The sequence below is a fragment of the Miniopterus natalensis genome, chromosome 9 (genome assembly GCF_054644295.1).
Source record: "Miniopterus natalensis isolate mMinNat1 chromosome 9, mMinNat1.hap1, whole genome shotgun sequence".
Classification (NCBI taxonomy): Eukaryota; Metazoa; Chordata; class Mammalia; order Chiroptera; family Miniopteridae; genus Miniopterus; species Miniopterus natalensis.
The window spans coordinates 9415950-9434327 of NC_142089.1; the positions used below are offsets into that span (position 1 = coordinate 9415950).

The 18378-nt window shown below is 40.3% G+C and overlaps 1 protein-coding gene across 1 annotated transcript in view; it reads right to left on the reverse strand.

Moving 5' to 3' along the window:
* Nucleotides 1-18378, reverse strand: part of ZBTB40 (zinc finger and BTB domain containing 40) — a 60461-nt gene that overhangs the window by 34172 nt on the left and 7911 nt on the right. The gene's annotated exons all lie outside the window — the stretch shown is intronic.

An 18378-nucleotide genomic window follows, 5' to 3' on the forward strand; every position in this document is an offset into this window, starting at 1 on the left:
GCCTTCTCAGTTTCTTTTGGTCAGACGCCCTCTGCATTGCTTTGGCCTCTCAAGTTTGGAGTGCTCCAGGACTCAGTCATCTCACCTCATATCTTCTCTCATCTGATTCCGTAACTCTGAAACTCCAAATGCAGACAACTTTCAGATTTATATCTCCACCTCAGACCTCTCCTCAGAACTCCAGATGCACACCTCCAGTGAAAATACTCTGTATGGTATTACAATGCTGGATTCATGTATCATAGGTTTGTCGAAAATCCATTAAATATACAATACCAAAATTGCACCCTGCCCTGGCTGGTGTGGCTCAGTTGGTTGGTAGTCCTCTCATGCACAGAAAGGTTGCTGGTTAGATTCCTGGCAAAGGCACATGCCCTGGTTGCAAGTTCTGTCCCCTTAGGAGGCGTGCAGGAGGCAGACGACTGATGTTTCGCTCTCACAATGATGTTTCGCTCTCTCTCCCACTTTCTCTTCCTCTCTCTCTAAAAATCAATAAAAACAAAACAAAAAACTGTACCCTAATGAAAACTTTGGACTTTGGGTGATAATGATGTGTCAATGCAGGTTTGCTGATTATAACAATCATATCATCATGGTGTGAGATTTTAGGGAAGGTTGTGTATGTGTGGGGACAGGGTTATATGGGAACTCTCTATACTTTCCTCTCAATTTTGCTGTCAACCTAAAACTGCTCTAAAAAATATAGTTCATTTCTTTACAAAAGTTTCCTAAAATTAATGTAAATTTTTCAGTTCTAATCACCCCAAACCCTATCTAATACGCCATGGTATCTAACATTGTGGGGCGTACATGAAATTCATAAAATTTTTTAGTATACTCCAAAAGTATCTTTGAGAACATCCAGCCCTACTGTTTGAGCACAGTATGTCTTAATATCTGTATTATAAAAATGCATACTTTTTTAAAACAGATAAAGAAACTGTGGCCAAGGAGATAACCGACTTGCTGCAATAATAGCAGCAGTAAAAGCAGGACTGGACTCTGCATCTCCTGGTACTTGTGGAAAACAGGGGGGGGTGAGGATCCTGTAAGGTTTAGAACAGACAGAAGTAGGAGCTATCTTTAGAAAAAAGCAGATGGTTCTAAAAAATTATAAATTGACTTATTTTAATATCTGAGAAAAAATCAGAATAATTCCATTTCCAAATAGCACAAAACATAAACTACTAAACAGGCAACAATGTGGTTTTTCTAAAGGACAAATTATAGCAGCATAATGTACTTTCTTCCCTAAGAGAAGACACAGGACTTATGGATTATAGTAAATCAAAAGACTTACTTGGACATATATTAGATGTCTTTAAACATTCTTTTTAATAAGAAACAAGTGACTGGAATTATGAGTTTTAGGGCAAACTAAAACAATTAAAATGTTGTATTTTGTTCACTTTTCTGGGGAGAGTATCCACATCTTTCATCAGACTGAAAAATAAGAAGATATATCAGTGATCCAAAGGGAGGTCTTTTGAACATTAACTGCAGGACCTTGTGGTCAGAGCTACTGCATATTTTGTTAACAACTACATTAGATGAGAAAATAGAATAATTTTAGCAGAATAAGCAACTGCGCAAGGTTAAAAAAAATTGAACAGAATTTTGTGATTTACTAATACACAGACACTAAAAACATGGTTATAAATTTGAATAAAAATTTTCAATAAAAAGAGAATGCAGAAAGTTTTCAAGGGCCACTTAGTGAATGTAAGGTGGCAATGCTGAAAGCTGAAATTGTACTGAGATTAATAGGAATACCAATTAAAAGACAGACTTGGCAAAATGGCACACTGAGCTGATGTAAATGGACCTTTTCTCCCACAGAGATGCTGGATAAAACAAAACAAAAATGCTTTAAAAATATATAGTCAAGCTAAAAAAAAAAAGGGGAAATCCTCAGGCACCCAAAATGAAAGAGACGTCAAAATCAAAGCCAAAACAGTAAGTGGGAGTTAAGGTATTGGTGGCCCACAGGGGTTTCAAGCTCCAATACAGGTCCTGAGCTTGGAGGAGAAAGCACGAATGCTCACTTGGAGACTGAAAATGTAGCTTTGGGCAGGTAGAAGGTGGGGGAGTTGGAACTGAGGCCCTTGCACAAAGAGCCTCAAATACCTATGCTTCCTTGAAATGCAGTCTGAAAAATCTCTGCTCACTGGCTCAGTGAACACTGATGAAAGTTGCTGATTATCCAGGCCTTGAGTAGGGGAAAAGGTACCTGCAAGAAATCTAAAATGTAGACTTATGTCATAGAGGTGTAAAATCCAAATTTATACCCTGCATCCTACAGAAATCCTGAGCTCAGAAATTAACATAAAAACTGGTCTTTGACATGCAGCAGGAAAAAACTGGAATACTTTCATAACCCTAGGCACAGACTCACACAGGGAAAAAGAAATATAGAAATAAGAGTTCACTGTTATAAACCGTATGAGGAGACATGAATGTGAAAGGTAAGTCTATAAAGGCTACAGCAGAAGATGTTACAGGGTATCTTTGAAGCAGGGCTAGGGAAAATTTTTAAACCAAAAAGCCAAAAAAATTAAAAAAATTAAAATGACTAAAGGATAAATTTGACTATATTGATAGTAAAGGTTTCTGTCAAAGAACTCTGTAGACATAATTAACAGAACTGGGAGATAATATTCACAAAGTTTAAAGGCAACAAAGAATCAATATCTAGAATATTTAAGAAATTCCTGCAAGTCTTTGGGGAAAAAAATTGAAATCCAAGGGGGGATGGGAAATGGGCAAATGATATAACTAGGCAATTCAGAGAAGGAGAAGCTTACTTAATTGATAACTATAGTAACAGTAGTTGTTATAATAGCATCTACAATTTATTTTGATGTTTATCATATTCAGGAAGTGCTCTATATACTTTGTATATATTAACTCATTTTATCCTCTTAACAACCTGATGAGACAGATGCTGTAATTATCCTCTTTTACTGATGGGGAGACTAAGGCCCAGAGAGGTTGAGTAGTTTCTCCAAGGTCTCACAGTAACATGTGGTGGAACATGGATTTGCATCTAGGGCACCACTGGTGGGTATACAAATTGATATACTTGCTCTGAAAAAATATTCTGGTAATATTTAGTTAAATTTTCTGTGCGTATATGCCTTATGACCCAGGAATCATACTTCTAGGTATATATCCCAGAAAAATTCTCACTTAAGGAAACATGGCCAGAAAGATCATTGGGGGATTGTTTGTGATAGCAGGGAGATGAGAGGCAATTCAGATGTCCATCACTAAAAGAATATAAATGTATAGGATGTATACTATGGAATAGTAAGTGCGTTACAAAGAAGCAACAAGTAGCTATTCAGACCAAAACACGGGTAGATCTTAAATACCCAGTGTTGAGTGAAGACATAAGAACCAGAATGAGATCCAGAGCATAACACCATTTACATAAGTAAAAAAATACACAATCAAAACAATACTATAAAGTACATAAAGAAACATATGTAGCCAAAGACATTTTATCAAATACATAAGAGTGGGTGCCTATAGGGAGGAGGGGTTGGAGGTGAGGGAGAGAAATAAAAATCAAATAAGAGAAGCCTTTCCCAGATAGACACAGGAGGCTTCCTACAACACCCCAAAATGTAAAAAAATAAAAATAAAAAGTTACATGAGGAAATGAATCACCAAGAAGGAAAGTCCTTAAATGCAGGAAACAGCACAAATAACATCCCCAAGAATTGAAAACCATAAAAATTACAGAATGCTAAAATTGTTCATTTTAACGAACAGGAAGAATAAAGGAAGGCCATATGAGAGTACAAGATAATACGAAAAAATAGACACATGTGAAAAAAACTTATAGGAATAGAAATTAAATCACCAAAATTCACCCATTGATGAATTAAATAGGTTAGATATAGCTAAAGAGAAAATTAGTGATTAGGAAGAGAAGTCTGAAAAAATTACTCAGAAAGTAGCAGAGTTAAAAAACAAACAGAAATATGAAAGGGAGGTTAAAGGACATGGAAGAGAGAATAAGAAGGTTGCACATGTATCTAATAGGTATTCCAGATGGAGAAAATAGAGAACATGTGGGAAAAGCAATTTGAAGATATAATTTCTGAGAATTTTCTAGAATTAAAGACAATGAGTCTTCAGAATTAAAACTTCAAAATATCAACAACACGGGGAAAAAATTGTAAGAAATCCAAGAAAAAAGATATTACTTACAAGAGAATGACAATTGGACTGATACAGACTTCTCATTTATAAAAACAGATGTCAGAAGAAAATGGAATAAGTTTACAATTATTAAGGAAAATAACAACCAACCAAGTAGCTATATCCTGTTTGAAATAAAATCACCTTTAGAGAAAAATAAGAGACTCACAAACTGTCATTGAAAGAATTACTGTAAGAAAGAAATTGAATCAGAAAGAAGGGATATAATGTGAAAGAAAAAAAAAAGTAGCAAGCAAAGAAATTGCTAAACATATCCACTAGAAAAATTAAAATCAGAAAGACTGATAACATCAAAAGTTGGTGAGAACGTGGAGTAACTAAAGCTCTTATACATTGTTGGTGGAAGCGTAAATGGTATGACTACTTAGGAGAACTGTGCAAAGGTTTCTTATAGTAAAGAATGAACCACTGATACAGGCAACAACATGGATACCTCTTTAAAATATTATGTTAAGTCAAAGGCAGACAAAAAAGAGTACATACTACATGACTTAATTTATAAGTAACAGAAATACAGGCAAAACTAATCTATGGTGACAAAATCAGACAGTGGTTGTGGAGGCTGTTGGGGTGATGTGGGGAAGGGAGCTGAATAAAAAGAGACAAAGAAAACCTGGGGGAAATGGAAATGTTCTAGATCTTATTTGGGTGTTCATTAAAGAGTAGATTACTTGTCAAAACTCTTAAAATAGAAAACTTAAGCTCATTGTACTGCATGTTAGTTATATCTCAATGAAAAAAGAAACTAAGAAACATGTTGGTGTACCTAAAATGCACTGACTGTTTAAAAATGGGCATGGGAAGGGGACGTTAAAGACAATGGAGAATAACGACAACCACAGTACCTACCACTTATTAAATGCTTACTATGTACCAGACACTATTCTAAATGCTTTACCTATTACCTCATTTAATCCTTTTAACAACTGTATGAAACAGGTACTCTTATTATCCCATTTTATAGATAAGAGAGATTACACTAACCCAGGGTTACACTAGTGTGTGCCAGAGTCAGGGTCCAAACTCGGGCAGTCTGGCTTGAAGTGCTTAAAACTCCGCTGGCTCTCTGAAATGAAAAATCAACGACATGAAAGATCAAAGAAGGGAGACTTGAGTTAGGGTGTTCCAAGGTCAAGAGGATGACAAAAGCAATGATTAACTTTAACCTTTGTTAGGTGATGTATGTTGACAGGTAAGGACAAAAGGGAATAGAAGCTAAATAAATATTTGCAAACAAGAGGTATAAAAGGAAATAAAGAAAAATGTGACTGACCCAATAGCAAGTGAGAAAAGGGAAGAAGGCAGGCAAAGAAAGTGTAGTAAATAGAAAACAACTTAAGATGGCAGAAATAAGTCCAAAAGTATTAGTAATTACAATAAAAATTTTAAAAGCAGATTAAACTTTCTTGTTAAAAGGCAGAGAGAGCCCTGGCCAGTGTGTCTCAGTTGGTTGGAGCATCGTCCCGTGCACCAAAGGGTCGCAGGTCCAATTCCTGGTCAGGGCACATACCCAGGTTGCAGGTTCAATCACCAGTTGGGGCGTGTGCAGGAGGCAACCGATCAATGATGTTTCTCCCTCTCTCTGAAAAAAAGAAAAAAAAAGGCAGAGATTCTCTGATTGGATTTTCATAGGCGAATTAATATGTGGGCGTATTTACACTTAAAACAGTGCTTAGCACATGATAAATACTACATGTGTTAGTTGTTATTATTATTACCAAGAGAAGCTGTGAGTCATTCTCATTAGAGTTTTGAAACTAACCATCTGACATGACAGTTGACAAATATCTGTAAATAAACAATGAAAGTATATAATCTTTGTAGACTACTTTCAGATACAGACTGCTGTTATTAAGTAAGTCTAATATATAATCATGAGGGATACTGAAATATACTATAGAGGCTAAATTATACTTTGCTGATCTCACAACTAATATACAAATGCCTCTAACATATTTTATTGAGTTTACCCTAACTCCCTTTGCAAGGAAGTTAAATGGAGGTGAGAGAATATAACACTAGATAGAATGTCACAAAAGTATGCTTTTCAGAGTTAAGAAACTACAGGGTAAACACTATGTGTTGGCAATCTCTAAGGGAATCCTGTAGATTCTCATATAGAGGCAACCTAAATCATGTTATTAAGCACTTACTGAAATTGCTAGGCTTGGAAAAGTTGTCAAAGATCCCAGGAGAAGAACATTTAAGCTATGAAAGAGCACCGGAATGATGAATGTTCCTCAAAGGAACAATATTAGAGCCTCAAGAAAAGACTATACTGATATGGAAAAAAAATACTTAGAAAGAAAAAACTTAATTGGTTGAACCAAATGTTGCATAATGACCCAAAACACAAATGGGACTTCAACACAAAGTGAAACCAGGCCAGCTTTCTACAGGGAGTACAAAGAACATACATTTCATCTATCTATCTATCTATCTATCTATCTATCTATCTATCTATCTATCTATCTATCATCTATCTATCTACCTATCTATCTATTTATAATTTTATTCTGCCTGTTTCTAAAAATGAATTGAAAGTCTGAAGATTCTTTCAGTTACAAAGAAACAAGTCACACACAGGACAAAAACCAGAAAATGCAAAAATGAGAACTAAGTCGTAGTTGGTAGAAAATATGGAACCCCTTTAATGAACAAAGAGGAATATAAAAACTTACAGTTTCAATATGTATTGCTTAATTAAATGAAATAGATGCTCTGAAATCCACAATTGCTGGCAACGTCCTTAGCAAAGCACTCAAACAAAGGCCCTTGCTGCCACTACCAGACAGTAAGAGGCTCTTTTCTGGGCCTTAGGAACTGGACCTGCTATTTCCCGATTCACTTATTTTCCCATAAGTCAGAAATACACACGTCAACCAATAATTATTTATGGGTCTATTGCCCACTATTTACTCAGCACATTGCTAGGTGCTGTGTGGGAGTCAAGTGAAATATAAAACAAGAGCCTTGTCCACAGAGAGTTTGTAATAAAGTTGACCCAACACTGAAATGATCAAAAAACAGAACTCTTAAAAGATCCAATCCACAAGAGACAAGAAGAGGGAAAGGAAGAGGAGGGGGGGAAAACAGATCGATGCAAGTGAGGGGCAGGGAAAGGGGAAGGGGCAGGGGCAAGGGAAGAGGAAGAGGAAGGGAAAGGGGAAGGGGCAGGGGAAGGGAAAGGGAAAGGGCTCGAGCAGGTAAACGCAAGTTAGGCACACTTTCAACAGGGAAGGGTGAAGAGGGAAAGAACTACAGACAGCCTGTAGTTCTTTTTTTTTCCGGCCTGTGTGCTGACAATAATGTATATGCAGAGACAACTGACAATGCACCTGGCATTGGAAAGGTATCCAATGAGTAGCTGCCATTATCATCATGGACATGGGCCTGGCTAGGGTGGGTCTCCGAGGAAGTGTGGAGCCCAAGGCTGCCCAGGTTAGGAAGGCCAGAAAATGAGCAGAGGAACTTATACCTACTTGGAGGGAGGAGCTTCTGAAATAGAAACAGCACAATTAAAGCAGAGCTTTACCAGTGACAGGTGGGATGGACTAATGAGGAAAAGTGAGCCGCAATGGGAAGGAAGGACAGGCATCCTGTACATACTGTCTACCCCTAAACTGGAGTTCCACATCGCAGAAGCTGGCCCACCCGGCCTGGATCTCTGTACTCCACTGTTCAAGAGCTAAAAGCCATTTTAATACTTGATCAAGGGTCTCCACTCTGGCTCCCTAACAATTCTGTGCCCTCCTTATGGAACATCTGTCTCAGGGCCTAAGGCATCTCTCTTGTGGTCTGGCTAGATGCTGCCTTACCTGCTTAAAGAATTTTTCCCCCTTATTGTTGCTGTTGATAGTCCCTGTCTCCTGAACAGAATTTTTACTTCTATCTGGATGCCTGGCTCGGCTGGAACCAGAAAGCTGGAGGGATCTTGCTGAGCCCTATTCACCGCTCTCAGCAAACAGTTCATTACTTCATCTACCACGTACTCTTGTCATGTGACCAAATGACCTTAGCCCAGTCTCTTCCCTTTTTAAGGGAGGACACTGAGGTCCTGAGAGGCAGAGTTGCTCTTTGATCTGAGTCAGCTTTAACCCTGTGGCTATTTAGTATCTCACAAACAACCAGAATCAGGTGAAATGACAGGCACTCTCAACATAATTAGAGCAAAGATCACACATTCCGAGACAAGAAATGGGGCATTTGCTACACACAAAAAGATGATTTAAAATGTAAGGTATCTAAGGAATCAGCTAAGTTAAAAGAGAACCACTAGCAATTATTTCTGAGAGCGCCAAGGAGGATTGGTGAGGTTAGAAAAGGGTGACTGCAGCTTTTAACGGGCCCAGATTTCTCAAGTTCAAAGGCAGCTGTCATTTGGTCTCTTATCTTACACTGACAGCCTGAAAGGCAGCAATTTATAGCGTGAGGGATGAAGATTTCTGTATCTGACACTCCTGGGTTTACGGTAGTATCTTTTCATATGTATCATCATTGTTATTTTGAATGTTACCACCACATTAGATATAACCATCATCATTCCATCCCAAATGCTAGTCTACTACTGCCCCAGTCCCTGAGATTTTCAGCAACACCTGAGTGGCCTGCGTGCATTCCTAAGGGACATCCTGGTCATCGGGAAATCCAGGTAGCTAGGACAGCTCTGAAGAACTCCAGTACTGAAGATTCTAAAGAGGCTGAATCAGGCATAAAATTCACCTTTGGGGATTCGGACGGCTATCTCCTGAGCTCCACGGCAGAAACCAAGCAAGGGTGATGCCCCGACAATACCACCTTGCTCACACACTGGGATTTGTACCTCGTAATCCCATTTACCTTCATTTATAGATGAAGACAGGCTCAGGGGCGCCAAATGCTTTCCTATGAGCCACAGAGTGAGTAAGGGGCAGAAAGGGCCCAGGGCTCAATTCTCTAGCCATGGTTCTTTCCTCTGAAATGCGAAGGCCTCACTGGATGCCAAGACCTAGCTACTGCTTCTGCAGATAACTCTTCCTTCTGAGAGCTCAGCAGCCATTACGAAGTCTAGCTGCCAACTCTTGGTCACTAAACAAGCATACTTACGGCCTCACCCTGAGGGAACTGGTTAGTGAGCTGGCCACATTCACTGCCCCACTGGCTCAAGAGGCCGTGTTCTTCTCATTACCAATTCACGTCTCACAACAGAATTAGTCCTAATGATGTTCTGCTCTCTCTTTTCATGTTCTACCAAATCATACTAGGATATTACTCATCAAATAACCACTATTAAAAGCTACTAATAATTAAACACCTTGTTATGTTTCTAAAACCTTTTTACATGTTACCTTCTTTAATACTAACCTGGCAAGATAGTCAAACCCAATTTAAAGTAAGTCCCGATAGTGAAGAAATTAAGGAACAGGCCCAAGATCATATAGCACATCAGTAGAGGAGCTGAGATTTTAGCCCAGCTGACCCGATCCTGAAGCTCATGGTGTTCACTAGAACAGTTTCTCAAACTTGCATGTGCGTAAGCATCACCTGGGGATCTTGCCAAAGGAAAGATTCTGACCCGGGAGCTCTGGGGTGGGGCCTGAATTCTGCGTGCTTTTTTTTTTTTTTAATATATCTTTATTGATTTCAGAGAGAGGAAAGGAGAGGGAGAGAGAGATAGAAACATCAATGATGAGAGAGTCACTGACCGGCTGCCTCCTGCATGCCCCTGACTGGGGATCGAGCCCGCAACCCAGGCATGTGCCCTGACCAGGAATTGAACCCTGATCGCCTGGATCCTAGGTCGATGCTCAACCGCTGAGCCACACCCGGCCAGGCTGAGTTCTGTGTTTCTAACAAGCTCCAGGTGATATGAACGCTGTTGTTTCAAGTACTCCTCTCTGAGTACATGACATTATCTATTCTCAAATCTCAGCTTTTCACATCTAATTATTATATAATGTTTTAAGCAACTCTTCACCTCTAAAAAGTAACACGTCATCCTCAAATCCTTCCTTTTCCACCTGCCCTTGGCTCCAGCCTGAAAAACAAACTCCAGAATAGCTCTGGGAATAAAATCTATAAAATACAGAGGATTCCACTAACCAGGCCTGAGGTGAATAGCTATATGGCCTGGCACCAACCCAAACTCCTTTAAAATGCATTCAGCAACCAGTCCTTCTAGGACTAGCCCAGCTTCCCTGGCTGCTGCCAAAGTAATGAGAGGTCAAACTGCTCCTGATCTAGAGTCAAGTGGTCCACTGAGCCTGGTTAGGCCTAGGATGGTACGGCCAATCGATAAATGTACTCTGAAAGGAACACAATGAAGAAATCTTCGTTCATGACATTATAGATGACCTACTGTGACATATCCTTTCTAGCCACTGTGCCATTAGTCTTCCCCCACAGAATCAGAGAACTCTACTTATCTTCCATAGCCTCCTACTCAGATCCCCTGAAAATGGTACTAAATAGTATTTCAAGGCCTGTATTCTCTTTCCTAGTATCAAGTCTAAAATTAAGGATCAATATTATGCGCTGCCTTGACATTTGGTAAAATCTGCTCCCATGGATGAGGTCCTGCAGCCAAACAATCATTCTTATCAAGGGGACCAAGTACAGTTCCTGCTTATCCTTGAGCAGTGGGATTTAGTTCCCTGCGCGCGCACCCCCCCCCCCCCCCCGATTTTTCAAATAAATCAATCCCATCCTCTGGCAGGAACCAGAGAGTAGCAATCCAATTAATGTTACAAAGCCTGCCTCCCACAGCCCCTGGTTCTGCTGCTCCTGAGTGCAGTCGCCTATGACCTGGCATGGCAGGCTGTATGCTCCTCTGGGCCTGAGTGTACATGTGACTAATAAACTGCTCCCAATCTCACCTGTCCAGGGTTCTGTGTTGTATGTTCAGCCATAACCCTAGGATAAGACTCCCTCCCTTCTCAATGGGTGAAGATGAGGTCGTAAAAACACCTGTTTTGCCCCATCCACTGGTCCCTGCTCTTTTTCCTGTCTTTGAAGCTCTTGAATGCCTCTGGTAAGGTCATCAACTACTCTGTGATGGTAATGATGCCCAGCACTGCGTTAATCACAGTCCATAGCTTTCCCATTTACTTCCCCGGCCCTCCCTATGAGGTAGATACCATTATTATTCCTAATTTTCAGGTGAGGAAACTAATGTCCAACAAGGTTATGCAACTTGCCCAAAACTCACAGCTAATGAATATGGGCAGAGCTCAGATGCAGAGCTGCCTGGCTCTTAATGACTACCTTCGCCTTGACAGGCTTTCCAGGCTCGCTGCTGTCATCCTTCACACCTCTCACAGACAGAGATGTACCGCGGGACACCCAACAGGAGCACCTGCATTTGAGGCACCTTGTTTCTCCTGCTGGTCTCTGCTGAACGATGGATGGAGACATGTATCTGGGAAAGAGAGCTGTTGGAATAGGCCAGCTGACTAGCTGGATGCCAAGAGACTTCCCTCGATGGCTTGAACTTAAGGTCTGGCTTGGTTGTCAACCCTGCAGATACAAAAACGCTATCCTGTAAGTCTCACAGTTAAATGGACTTGGGGAGGTTAGATAATACCGTCTAAGTTCAGAAAAGAACTATAAATCAGAAAGTAATTTATTAGTTCATTTACTAGTGAAATATGCCTACTCTTTGCAGTTATCTGTAAAAAAAAAAAAAAAATTAAGCAGTGAGGACAAGTATCATCAGAAAGCCTCTTAAGAATCACAGTAGAGACTGTATGCTGCATTCACTGGAAGCCTGGTGATCTGTCTTTGCCATAGAAGTAGATGCCTGGCCTCCAGACTGGGCAGGTAGAGTCTGAGGGTCAATGCACACTGCAGGGCAGTGCCAGGTACCACTCTGTCTTGTCACCTCTATCACCGAGTTCCTGGACTCTTCTGTGGCTCCAGCCTCTCTTTTGGTACAGTTGGGCTCAGCTTTGTCCTGAGGTGACCCTCTGCAGGTACCTAACAGCAGTGACCATGTGCTAATTTTCGTCTCAGAATGGAAGGAGTGCCCTCCTTTTGCTCCTGCCCACAGGCTTTTCTGTTGGCGCCGCAAACAGCTATCTATAGCAGATAGAACTCCTTCCAGGAGTCTAAGTCCAACGAAGCTTTCAACTCACTTCAAACTTACCTGCCCTCTAACTTCCATCTGGGCTGTCACCCAACACTGCCTGTCATCCCAGATTCAGCCCTCATCCCCTTTCCCTCTGTCCCTTCACCCACTCCTCCCTCCCATGCCTTTCTTTCACCTGTCACGCTGCCTGCCTTCAGGCCACTCTGCCACATATCACTAATTTAAACTTAAAAGAGACGGCGTAATTCAGTCCTGTCATTTTACAGATGAAGAAAGTGACAGAAATTAAGTGACCTGCCAAGTCATGTATCTAGGTAACGGCAGGGCCAGACCCGGGACCCAGGTTTCTGGGCTTTTGAACCAGTACTTGAAACAAAACCCGTAAGCTACACAACATGCTGTCCATGGGGAAGGCTCCCTATGTATCTCTCAGACTGGCAGCCACTAGTACTAGGTATGTATACAGCATATTTACTGTGGTTTTTTCTTTGAATGATGATTAAACATCAACCATTGATGGCTCTTTGAATAGGAAAATAATTATCCTTAAGCCATAAAAATGCCCCAAAGTGTCTCAGGGGATGACTGCAAATTTCCCAATCTAGTATCATTAGTAGACCTATAAGGTAGATTTATGACTTAAAAACAAAACAAAAAAATTTAAGTGATTATTTAAGATATTTAAAAGATAATATATCAATGACTATTTCACCAAGGTCAAGATGAAGGAGGCCTTTCTATGCCTAAAGGAAAATGATCAATAGATTTGACTATATAAAAATGTAAACTTCCCCAAAAAACCATCCCATGAAATGAAAAATAAGTAGCTAATATTAGAATAGAAAGATCACACAAATCAATAAGGAAAACATTAACACTGAAAGTTTTTAAATGGACAAACAGCTAATTCACAAAAGAAATAAAAATAAACCTTTTTTTTTAAAGTTCATCCTCATGAATAATTAAAAATTGCAAATTAAAACAATAGTGTTTTGGGGCAATCAAACTGGAAAAGTTTTGCAATGATAGCGTTTAATTAGGAAGCAGTGGTTTTAGATCATGGACTCTGATTTGGCAGATTTTGAAGCCTTAGTGACCTTGGGTAAGTCACTTTAATTTCTGTGAGCCTTAATGTCTTCACAGTATTGGTGGGTTATTTATTTATTTATATTTTTTATTTTTGAGTGATAAAAATGTTACAGAATTAGAAAGTGATGGTGGCTACACAGGCTTTTGAAGCGTATACTTTAAAACATTAAATTATATGGTATGTTATATCTAAATAAAAATTTTACATTATGCTCTTGAAGATTTTTAACAACGTGGAGATATCCTTTCAATATACTATAAGAAAAAAAAACAGCATGCAACTGTATATATAATTCAAATTTGATTTAAAAATATAAGTACACATAAATACACATTTGCACTAAAAAAGACATAAAATATTTCAAAATGCTAACGGTGGCTATCCCTAGGTAGTGTCATTATGAGGAACTTACTTTCTTCTTCATACACTTAAAATTTTCTATAGTAAACATGCATTATTTTTATAACCAGGAAATTTAAAAATAGAAACCCAGGCAGGTCTGGCTGGCTACAAAGCTAAGGTCATTTCCAACATACTACTCACTCATTAACATTTATTTCACTTCTACTAAGTACCAAGCAAAGTTAGTAAGATATAATCTCTGCCAGCAAGAAATTTACGTAAGTCTAGGGTGGGATTTAAACCGCAGTCGAGGACTGGAAAGGGGAAGGAAAGTCCGTAGCACACCTTCTGGGGAGAGGCCCCACAGCTGTCCTGAGCAGCAGTGTAGTTTGGAGGTTAAAGGCTGGAGCTAGGGCCAGACTACCTGGGTGTGAAGCTTGAATATCCAATTACACACTGTGTGATCTTGGGAAAATTACCTAACCTATGTGGGGCACAGTTTCCTCATCTACAAAATAGGAGGAATAATAGTACCTCTCTCACTGGGTTGTTAGAAGCTTAAGTGAGTCAACACACCTAAAGCACCAGCACTAGGGACATACTAAGTACTCAATAAATTAGTAAGCTGTTGGCTGCCATCACCATCATCACCATCATCACCATCATCACCCCCACCACCACCTCACCACAGATTCTCAAAGAGGTAGAGACACAGCAGATTAAAGACTACTGGCAAGTAACCATTCTACTCAACTAATTTCTTTGTCTAGATTCTCTCAATTTCAAATGGAATTCTTCTTTTGAGGCATTCTATAAAATACCATGACACAAAACATCAAAATGCTCGGCATAACAGACTACTAGTATCCTCTTACCTTCAGGCTAATTCATAGAAACAAGCGATTTAAAAGGGAAGGAGGCTCGATGGGCGTGGCTCAGTGGTTGAGCATTGACCTATGACCCAGGAGATCACTGTTTGATTCCTGGGCAGGGCACATGCCTGGGCTGCAGGCTCGGGATAGCGCAGGAGGCAGCCGATCAATGACTCTCTCTCACCACTGATGTTCCTATCTCTTCTCCCTCCCTCTCCTTTCCTCTCTCTGAAATCAATAAAACATATATATATATATATATTTTTAAAAAAAATTTAAATGCCCGGCCAGGCGTGGCTCAGCAGTTAAGCATCGACCTAGGATCCAGGAGATTGCAGTTGGATTCCCAGTCAGGGCACATGCCCGGGTTGTGGGCTCGATCCCCAGTAGGGGGCATGCAGGAGGCAGCTGATCAATGACACTCTCATCATTGATGTTTCTCTCTCTCTCTCCCCTCTCCTTTCCTCTCTCTGAAATCAATAAAGACTTTTAAAAATAAATAAATAAAAGGGAAGGAGGCTTTGATAGACTTATCTGCCTTTCTGGGCCATGCTGCAGCGAACCAGCAGTACTTTCAAGGTGACTCTTGACAGGCCAAACTGCAAAATCTCCTAAGCACCACATTCATCTAATGAGTGACTGGGGACAGTGACTGCATCACATCTAATGTGACTCTTCCATCTGCAGTTGAGAGTCTCCACACGCAATCATACTTCAGTGTTCTCACATCCAACCTCTTAGGTGCTAATAAAAGGCCCCTGGCTTTGTCTCGGGTACTGAGAGACATTTTGTTCTGACCTGAAAAGGTGGATGAGCTCTGAGTTTCCACCAACTTGATTATGAGAATATACTCTTCCTCAGCAGGGAATAAATCTGGACCACACTGACACAGTATTAAACTCTAAACTCAAAACACTGGTCTAATGTGAACATCAAAGCACTCAGGCAAATCAAGAACGGAGCCGAGCCTTGGGACTTCAGGCCGTGTGCTTCCAGTCAAGGTCTGGCATATCTGCTGTAGAGCCAGCCAGGCGTGATGCACAGCTCTTCCCTTCTTACTCCCTATATGACTTTAGGCAGGCTGCTTAACTCTCTGGGTCTCAGTTTCCTCATATGTAAAATGGGAGTAATATTAGTCCTTATCTCATGGGGGAGTTATAAGCAATGATAAGTCACTACATGTAAATGAGTTAATGTACATAAAGGACATTTCCTGTAACATTTAAACATTCACTAAATGTTCAAAGGAATCATAAAAATACAGCTGCCAAGATAATTTGTTTTTATAGTTCTTAGGCTGGATGGTCAGTTGACAGATGTACTTTTTTAAAATCACTCTGCCTCATCATTTTATATGTTACATACGTATCTTCTCTGTATGGCAAATGTAACAAAATTCTTTTTTAAAAGAAAATTTCTAGACAATCCCATAACTAGTTTCATACAGCTGGTCTGAGATAAGAGTTAGGTAGGAAAGAGAATGAAGAGGGTTAGGCCTCTCATAGCACAGATCTCTGGACCATAATCAGAGATTTCATTCTAAGCCTTAAACTCACTGAAAATTAAGAGATACAAAGTACTTCTGAAATCACCTGGTCCAATTCCCCACATTGTGTAGATGAGAAATTGAAGTTTGAGAAGTAAAGTGGTTTTAAGAACTTCTAGTTAACTAGTGACAGACATGAGACTCTTCCTGCTGCCCACGTATGAGCTGTATATTCTAAGTGGAAGCAAAAGGGAGACATTCTGGAAAGGGGGAAAAAGACATACACAGTCTGGAAGGGTTAAGGTAGCGACCTAGCAACATGTAGCTAACATATACTAAGATTTATTATATCCCAGGCACCGTGCCAAGATCTTTGCATGGGTGGCCTTACATAATTTTTGCAAAACCTGTGAGGCGGTTACTATTATTAACTCCACTTTCAACTGAGAAAGTGGAGGCCTAGCGAGATGAAATGACTCACCCCCAATCACAAAGCCAGTGAGTGGCAGAGTCGGTAAATGAGCCCACGCTGTCTGACTCTGGAGCTGGAACCTTTACCACGGGACCTTACCCAAGCTCAAGCACTTAAAAAGCAGTTTAGCTCTTGATCCTAGAGTCTTTCTCCTACTTTTCTGGTAACTTCTTTGTTCAGAGGCACTGCAAAGATACACAGTAGTTGAAGTGATTTTTTAAGTAAGAGCAGGTGACATTATTTAGAACTTACTTAGCTTGTGCAACATGAGGTACCATACACACATTTCTCAAGCCCCCGACTTGCCAAGACCACACAGCTGGGATGTGAAGCCCATGCAGGCCCAGCATGACTCCAAGGCCCTATTTCCCTATTTCCCAGCCTCATCAGTGGACATAGCTTGGAGGAAGAGACCACTTTCAGCTTAACATCCTTCACTTCTTATACCTTTGCAGTTAAGTAGCAGAAGCACTGAAGAGAGGACAAACCCCCGCCCCCGCATTACTGCCCCACTATACCGCTCAGACCCCACCCTTGGGCACACCTCTGTGTCCGTCTCAGAGAAGAACTCCACCCTCCTCTCCTCCTAGGGCTGTAGCTTCACTCACCTTTGAAGAAACGGGAATTACTTTCATCTCTGTCTTTCTCTCATTCATCACCAGGGAGTAGGACAAGAGGGTTAACTTAAGGAGCTAATAAAAAAATGCAAAATGGCAGAACTTCCCTATTGTCTTTAACTTTGGGAAAGAGCCTATGGATTCTATAGTATTCGTTCAAAAATGTTCAAAGGAAGACATGGAAAATTTCATCCTCAACAATTTGCTGCCCAGGAAGAAAACCCAGAACTTTAGGAGCCAATTAGTCTGCTGTCTTGGACTTTGACCCTGGAAAGTCTCCCTCTGGTTTGAATCTAACTGGAACTGAGGGCAGCTGATAGCAGAGTGGTGTATGGGTGGTCAAATTTAATGACTGCCAGGGCTTCAGAGCAACATTCAGAAGTTACAGTACCACGCCAACCTATGGCCTAAATGTATAAGAGCAGTAAGTTTCGCTGTTATTTAAATTTATAAGTTCTTATTATGTTCCTGCAATCATGCTAGGAGCTGGGCACCCAAACCACTGGCAGGCCTTTAAAAATCAACGAATCGAATTGCACTAATAAAACCAGGCAAAGAAAAGGCAAAGCGTGAGCAGAGCACACAAGAGGAGTGATGACAGGAGGGCCTACTGCTTGCAAATGGCTAAAGTTTGGGCAGTGTCTGTGATATGTAGCAGACAGGAAGACTAATAAAACACTAGCAGTTTGAGTGTAGATGAGTGGCTCTCAACTGTTTTTCTTCTGTTTTTCCCTAGCCAGCTGGAGTTTAAAATTTGAAAAACAATCTTAACAAGGAGCTAAAAAAAGAAAGGTTCTAAAGCTGACTTTAGCTTTGTAACCTTGAGTTACTTAACCTTTCCAAACCTGTTTCCTCAAGTGTAAAATGGAGCTACCATGTATATGGGAGCTCACAATGCTATCCTCACTTTGGTATGTTTGACATTTCCATAATAATTTTTTAAATGGGGATAACAGTACCTATTGTTTAGCTGCTGTAGGATTACAAGAAGTAATTATGTAAAAACACCTAGTACAATGCCTGGCGCTCTGTAGGTGTGTTCAATAAGTGCCAACTATTATTACCAACATGCTCTTTTTTAAAGTTCGGGGATGGGAATAAAGAGAGCAAAACACTGTGAGTCGGTGGATTAGTGGCTGCAGAGTGCAGACTTACAGGTCTCACAGGCTGCTCCCGCTCCCATCGCCTTCAGTCCCCCTGCTGC